The sequence below is a fragment of the Hibiscus syriacus genome, unplaced genomic scaffold (genome assembly GCF_006381635.1).
Source record: "Hibiscus syriacus cultivar Baekdansim isolate YM2019G1 unplaced genomic scaffold, ASM638163v2 tig00116965_pilon, whole genome shotgun sequence".
NCBI classification, from domain to species: domain Eukaryota; kingdom Viridiplantae; phylum Streptophyta; class Magnoliopsida; order Malvales; family Malvaceae; genus Hibiscus; species Hibiscus syriacus.
The window spans coordinates 6,444,900-6,452,935 of NW_024063490.1; the positions used below are offsets into that span (position 1 = coordinate 6,444,900).

The window sequence follows — 8,036 nt, forward strand, 5'->3', positions numbered from 1 at the left end:
TTTTAGTTTAACATGTTTCAGGCATCTTGGTGTTGTGTGAAGAATGGCCTCTGATCTGAACAAAACTCTGTCGAAAGTATACATCGGTCTGCAATTGTGGGTTCTTGTTGTAATTGGCTTAGCAGTTGTGTTTTTAGTTATCCTTAGCATATCCCTGTGGCTTAGTTTTCGGAAGAAATCGAGAAGGGCGAATGCCATGCTTCCCTGAGCCAAGCGCCTTGCGTGTCGGAGGAAATTAAGGAGATAAGAGTTGATCAAGCTTCGGCGAACAATGGTGGTCTGAACACCCTTGATGAGAAATTCAGTGACATAGATTCGGAGAAGGTTTTGTTTAATGCTGATAATGGAAAAGATAGCTGCCAGTCGGGTTCTTTTAATCATGTGGAGGATGATGATAAAGGGTCTCAACGAGGAGAAGAGGGAGGCACCGGGGCGGTATCCATATACAAGCCTTCTTCGCATCCATTGACTGCTCCTTCACCGTTGTCTGGCCTGCCTGAAAATTCAGGTCTAGGATGGGGTCATTGGTTCACTCTGAGAGACCTACACCTTGCGACTAACCGGTTTTCAAAGGATAATATTATCGGTGATGGTGGTTATGGAGTTGTTTATAGAGGCAATCTGAGTAACGGGACCCCTGTAGCAGTCAAAAAACTTCTTAACAATACGTATGCTGCAGCAGAACATATTTATTTGGAAGAATAATCCTTTTGTTCTTGTTATGCTGTCCTTAGCTTGTTAAAGTTGGCTGATAATGATTCTATGCTTTCTTTAGAGGACAAGCTGACAAGGATTTCCGGGTGGAAGTTGAAGCAATCGGTCATGTGAGGCATAAAAACCTAGTTCGACTTCTTGGCTACTGCATCGAGGGCACACAAAGGTACCGTGTTATTGTTATGTCCAGTGTCATTGTTATTTTAATATGTGGAATAGAAAGAAAAGAGATGTTTACTTTTGTTTTGTAAATGGCCTGTTATAAAATCCAGGTTGTTGGTTTATGAATATGTCAATAACGGCAATTTAGAGCAATGGCTCCGTGGAGATATGTCGCACAAGGGATATCTTACCTGGGAGGCTCGCACAAAGATTCTTCTCGGCACTGCCAATGCGTAAATCTTCCTATAACTAAAATCTCGGTTGTTAATGCTTACCTTGGGTTTTAACCTTAATTGTTATCCGAATTGAATGTTGCAGGCTGGCATATTTGCACGAGGCTATTGAACCAAAAGTCGTCCATAGAGACATAAAATCAAGTAATATACTGATCGATGACAACTTTGATGCGAAGATATCTGATTTTGGTCTGGCCAAATTGCTAGGTGATGGGAAAAGTTATATCGCAACAAGAGTTATGGGTACATTTGGGTGAGAATAATGCCCTTCCTTAACGACCAACTGTTACTAGATCATTCATTCTTCATTTTGTTTTAGCATTGTTTTGCATTTCTTATTGTTTTTACTCCGAGTAAAGGGCTATATCATTCGAGAAGCTAGTCGTTGATTAATGTCATCTTTGTCTCTTGTTTGCATGGTCTTCCAGTTATGTTGCCCCGGAATATGCTAACTCAGGCCTCCTGAACGAGAAGAGTGATGTTTATAGCTTTGGTGTTGTGATCTTAGAAGCAATTACCGGAAGATACCCGGTAGATTATGGTCGCCCTCAGCCTGAGGTACTTAACGACACTTCTTTATCGACGTAAGCTTCAAAAATTGTTGGTATAGTGTTTTTTTTACATGACCAATTCTACTGTGAAATCTCAGGTAAATATGGTTGAGTGGTTAAAGATGATGGTTCAACTCAGACGTTCTGAGGAAGTAGTTGACCCTAACATCGAGACTAAACCATCAACTAGTGCTCTTAAACGGGCTCTTTTGACTGCTTTGAGATGTGTTGATCCTGATGCCGAAAAAAGACCAAAGATGAGTCAGGTTGCTCGCATGCTCGAAGCGGAGGAGGATCCTATTCCTCGAGAGGTTTGATTCTGATACTTTACTCTAATCAGTTTATCGAAATTACTCAGCTTTCTTTTAGATAAATCAGTCTTATAGGCAAATGTCTAGTTTGCAGTTGTAACTAAAGCTTGACTCGTTCCTGATACGAATAATGGACGAAATTTTCAGGATAGAAGACGCAGAAGGAATCAGTTGGTTAATTCAGATACCGATAACAGGAAAAATTCTGATGCCGATCGGTGTGATGATCCAGATTCGAGGTTGGAGAGCAGAATGCGTGATCACCCCTAGACTCGAAGAGAAAATGGGTTTTAGAAGCCGAGTACAAGGGAAACCACCACCGTTACATTCGTATCTATTCCGATGCCTTCAGATGGTTGAGATCACCGGCACATGCAGGAAACCGATTTTTTTTTCTTTTGTGGAGCTTTGAATTACGTATCTTCTTCTAGATTGTAGAGAAGATTAGTTTGTCTTGAAAGGTCATTGCCACTGGATTTCCCGTACAGGTCTATATGGATTCTACATAATTTTTGCCCCTTTATTCGGACTAGGTGTTTTCGCTCAAAATTATGAATTTCTGTTACTGGGACGAAGAAAATGAAAAGTGTAAACAATGTGCAATGTGCAATGTATACTGCCCTGAGATGGCAATAATTGAAGCCGGAAATTACGGCCGTGGTGGACCGACTCATCTGCAAATGATGAGTCGAAAAGCTTAGCTGATGTTTGTGGTGAACCTGCCGGCTTCTGATCCTTGGATAAACGGCTCAACAGGCAGGTAATGCCGATTTTGGCATCGTATTCCATATGCCGGGGAGGGGCAAAACTAAAGTGTGCCCACCACCACGACGTTGGGTGGCATCGGCATCTTACACATGGTTTAGGGTCAAATGATAATGACACAACAGTTTACAAACTTGTCCAGTCTGCAACACTTTCCTCAAACGTCACAATCTTATTCTATGAAAGGAAGATGACATTCAATATGTTAAAAACACTAGTCTTCGTGCTGTAGCTCGTTTTTCATCACAAACGTCACCTTTCACGGTGGGTGCGGGAAGTGGCGGGCGACTCGTGTTCAAAAGAGGCCGAGGAGCTTTCACGACAATGCTTGTATTAGATCGAAGATTGGCTTCATCTTGAATGCACGCACAACGCTGCTCATCTTGAACACACTCACAACACAGCGACAGCAGCCGGCAGTTGTCGACAAAACAAATATCGGTTAAGGCCAATGCTTTGAAGCAAAGCACCCTTGTCTCAATCATCAACACAATGTTTCACCTTGTCTTCGCTTAGCTTCACCGGATTTTGTCCGGTTAAGAGCTCCAGGAGGATGATACCGAAGCCATAGACGTTGCTCGTCATATATCTACCATTCAATGTCACGATTATGAATTAGATCACTGTCATATTGTCAACTATCATGTGGTTGGTTTGTATACTCGACAAAGGGCAGCTAAAAGATATGAGAGCACATGCACATTACATATGTACACATTCTTTTGTTTCCCGTTAGTTACTTAGGTTCAACTGATCGGTTACTCGAATTCAACACGACACAAAGTCGATTCAACCGTTAGACAAGGATGTGTGTTTCGTTAAGAAGACGTAACTTGATGTCGCGGTGGATTAGACGAGGATTTTTCGGAAATTTTAAGCTCGAAACTTTACGATTCGGGATGATAGAATGTAGAATTAGTTGCAGGGTTATTTGCCATGAACGAAGCTTTACGGGTGTCATCTTCTTCACAACATCTAAAGCTGCTCATGCTTCATTCTTTTTTCCTGCTAGTTAGAAATGAAATACAGACAGACATGAAGGATAAACCATATAATTATTTCAAACATTATTCTGTACGTAGTGGAAAAAACTTGTGTTGCTTGCAGATACGGAGCCAGGATTGAGAAGAGGGATAAATTGATTAGCTTTAAAATATAAGGTCTAAAAAATAATTAAACAATAAAAATAAGAGATTAAGTGTTTAATTTTATTAATTTAAAAATTCAAAAGTCTTAAAAAATAACAAAATCAGATAAATTTAGGGTTAAAGCTTAATTCTATTAATTTCAAAATTGACAATATCTCAAAATTAAATTTATTAAAAAAATTTGGGAGGCACAAAAACTTATTGCAATAGTTTTAAAATTCTCAATGGTCTAAAATGTAATTAGACCAAAAAAATTAAGAGGGGCAATTGCCCCCACCACTTATAATGTGGGTCCGTTTATAGGAATGAGCACGGAGCGAGATAGATATGTTTTTTGTCGCGTTTATATTCAATTTGCCTCGCTTTCATAAATTTTAATTTTTATTCCGTTCTAAATTTATATTGATTTTAAATTAAAATTTTGAATCGATCCGAACACATTAATATTTAAAAATAATTAAAATAATATATTTTTTTACTATTAAAATAATATATTTAATAATAACTTGCTTTTCTTGTTGGCGTTAGGTTATGGAATGGGCTGAGTTAAATGCCTCATTCCAGAAATCTATTACAACCTAGGACCTTGGTCTTTGGTCCATGTCCTGGAATGGGCAAGGGCATAGTACTAATTCTTAAGTGGCGTTTGGTTTGTTGGAATGTTTATGAGGGAATTAGAATCTGTGAATGAATTGGAATCCAATATCATATTCTGTTTGGTTGGCAGGAAATTAAATAGGAATCCAATTACATATTCTATTTGGTTCGCAGACATATTAGATGAATTTGATTTCAGTAATGTAAAATGACAGAATTGTCCTTCTTATTTTTTTGTTTAATTTTAGTTTGTTTTATAACTTACATGTAGCAATATATTATAAAAATTAAAAAAATTAAATATTAATTTTATTGATTAATTATTCATTTCAATAAATTATAAAAATCATGCTAATAAACATCATAAGTTAAAATCATCTCAATTAGGGATGGCGGGTTGGGTCGGGTTTTTAGTCCACCTGACCCGACCCGAGAACAAAGGAACCTCCATCTGAGACTCGATCGACCTGACCAAAATAAAGTTTCACCCGACCCGACCCGAATATATGAATTAGAAACCCGACCCGAAATAATAAAAAATTATTTTTATTTAATAAAAAATGTGACTTAATTGAAAAAATTATATATAGAGAGATATTATTGTAATTATTCCTAAATATATAAGGTAAAATTATATATTTTTTCGGGTCGGGTCGGGTATTTTTCACCCTAAACCCGAACCGACCCGACCCGAATATCACACTTAAAAAAATCGACTCGACCCGACCAAAATAAAGTTTCACCCGACCCGACCCGAATATATGAATTAGAAACATGACCCGACCCGACCCGAAATAATAAAAAATTATTTTTATTTAATAAAAACAGTGACTTCATTGAAAAAATCATATATAGAGGGGTATTATTGTAATTATTCATAAATATATAAGGTAAAATTATATATATTTTCGGGTCGGGTATTTTCACCCTAAATCCGACCTGAATATCACACTTAAAAAAACCCCGACCCGACCAAAATAAAGTTTCACCCAACCCGACCTGAATATATGAATTAGAAACCTGACCCGACCCTAAATAATAAAAAAATTATTCAATAAAAACAGTGACTTAATTGAAAAAAATTATATATAGAGGGGAATTATTGTAATTATTCCTAAATATATAAAGTAAAATTATATATTTTTTTCGGGTCGGGTCGGGTATTTTTCACCCTAAACCCGAACCCGACCCGACCCGAATATCACTCTTAAAAAAACCCAACCCGACCCGAACCCGTTTTTTTTATAAAAAAAATCTGACTCGATCGGGTCGGGTTCGGGTTGAGTGGCCATCCCTAATCCCAATCAAAATATGTTAATAAGTTACCAAAAGATTGATGAGGGTAGTATGGTCAAATTTCACATTCCCTCCAACTAGGGGTGTAAAAAACTGACTCGACCTGTAAAACTGAATGAAATTGACTCAAGTTAAAACTGTTTTTGACATGCGCTGTGATGATCCGAAACCGACTTGAGTTGGAACTGGTGTTGACCTGAACCCAAGTTCGACCTGGAAATTGTAGATCTGAACCCGACCTGCATCTGACCTGAGAACGACCTAAACCTGAATTAAACCGAAATTATGATACCCGAACCCGAACTGCATCCGACTGATATGAACCCGAACCCGAGATTGACCTGGTAAATAACTGGTATTACCTGACATGTTTTCAACCTGACATGTTATGAACCTGACCTGTAATTGACTCAACCTGTAAATGATCCGACATGTTTTTAAAGTGATATGATATTATCCTGACTTATAAGTAAAGTTACAATTAATATAATTATGTTATTTTAAATTTATAATAAACTTATGATAATTAAATTATTATGATAATTAAATTAATATGGTTACTCTTTGAAATTTTATCATAAATTATTATGATAATTAAATTAATATAATTACTTTTTTGAAATTTAATTTTATATTAATTATAACTTTATATTATAAATTTAATTTTTAAGTTAGGTCCAATTCATAAATTTCTTACTATTTCTTATATTATAAATTTTAATTAAAATCACTAAATTAAATTTAAATATTATCTTATTAAACTTGATTTTATTAAATTATATTAACAAAGTTAAAATATTCATATATCTAATTTACTTTAACTGTGAAAATTGAATAATAATTTACGTAAACTTAACTTGATATTTTAAAATCAAAATATATTAAATGAAATAGACTTATTAAATATTAAAAACTTGAATAACATTACAAATACTAAATAAATATTTATAAAAGAATGTAATTTTATTACAATTGAAAACACTAAAAATACAATAAAATCGACTAAACAAAATAAATGTATGTTAAAATAAATGTTCTCAGATCTTATAACTAATGTTTACAAGGCTAAAAAGCCTAACTATACTACCAGAAATGTCATCATCGAGCATATACCTAAATGCTGCCGACATATTTAATTATGAGCAACTTTCTAGCTTTAAAAGCCAAAATACCACCAACATAATTAAACATGAGTAACTATTTAGATAAAAATTTATAAGGTTCTAAAATTGATTTAAGTCAGACCAACAACAATAATTTACAAGGCATCAGTGAGTAATAAACAGCAGCTCAGCAAGCATCATGTACCAATTCAGCAAGCATTGTTGCATCGATTCAACAAGCATCCTGCATTAAGAAAGCATACAATCAGTGATAAAGCCAAAGGGAATTCAATGGCCAACAGTGCCAAACATTTCCGACTTTACCAAACCCGTACAAATATCAAGTAGAAGCAAGCAATATCAAGTAGAAGCAAGCAATATCAAACAGAAGCAAACAATATAAAACATAAGCAAGCATAATTAAGCACCAATATTGCATCTTGTAAGGTAGTAAGGCACCCTACAAAAGAGAAGACTTATTAATAAACAATTTGAAAGTTTTATTAAATAAACATTATAAATATAAAATATTATTAGGTTACATTTGAAGGGAATAAAGAAGACAAAATCTCCTATTCGAATCTCCAATTCTGAACCATTGCATGGACCTTTAAACACCCTAAAAATTAAAAAGAAAAATTAAAATAATTAATAAATAAATTAAAATATTAATGACATTAACATAAAAAAAACAATTTGGATTACCTTTACAACGAAGACTCGTTAACCACGAAAATGTATTCTTCGTCCTTATCCTCCGACTCAAAACCATACAACCAATTACGGGTTGTTACAAAAATCTCAACATTTTTAGGTAAGAGTTTAGCTCTTAATTTGTTCAAAATTCGACCTCCCATACTAAAGGAGGATTCGGATGCAACCGAAGTAATTGGAATAGCCAATATATCTCTCACCATGCGAGAAAGTACCGGATATGAAATACTTTGATTTTTCCAATAATCCAAAATATCAAATTCAATTTCTCCAGTATGAGGGACAAGAGGCAAACTGATGTAAGAATTAACATCAGATCGTCCACTCCTTGAAGCAGCTAAATTGGCATCGAGAGTCTAAAAAATAAAAGACAAAGATTAGTAAATGAAAACAATAAATAAAATAAATAAATTCAACTTAAAATTGTAATTACTAACCT

The 8,036-nt window shown here is 35.1% G+C and overlaps 1 pseudogene; it reads left to right on the forward strand.

The window, feature by feature from the left end:
- Positions 1–2,503, forward strand: LOC120191181 (annotated as a pseudogene).
- Positions 2,504–8,036: the final 5,533 nt, after the last annotated feature.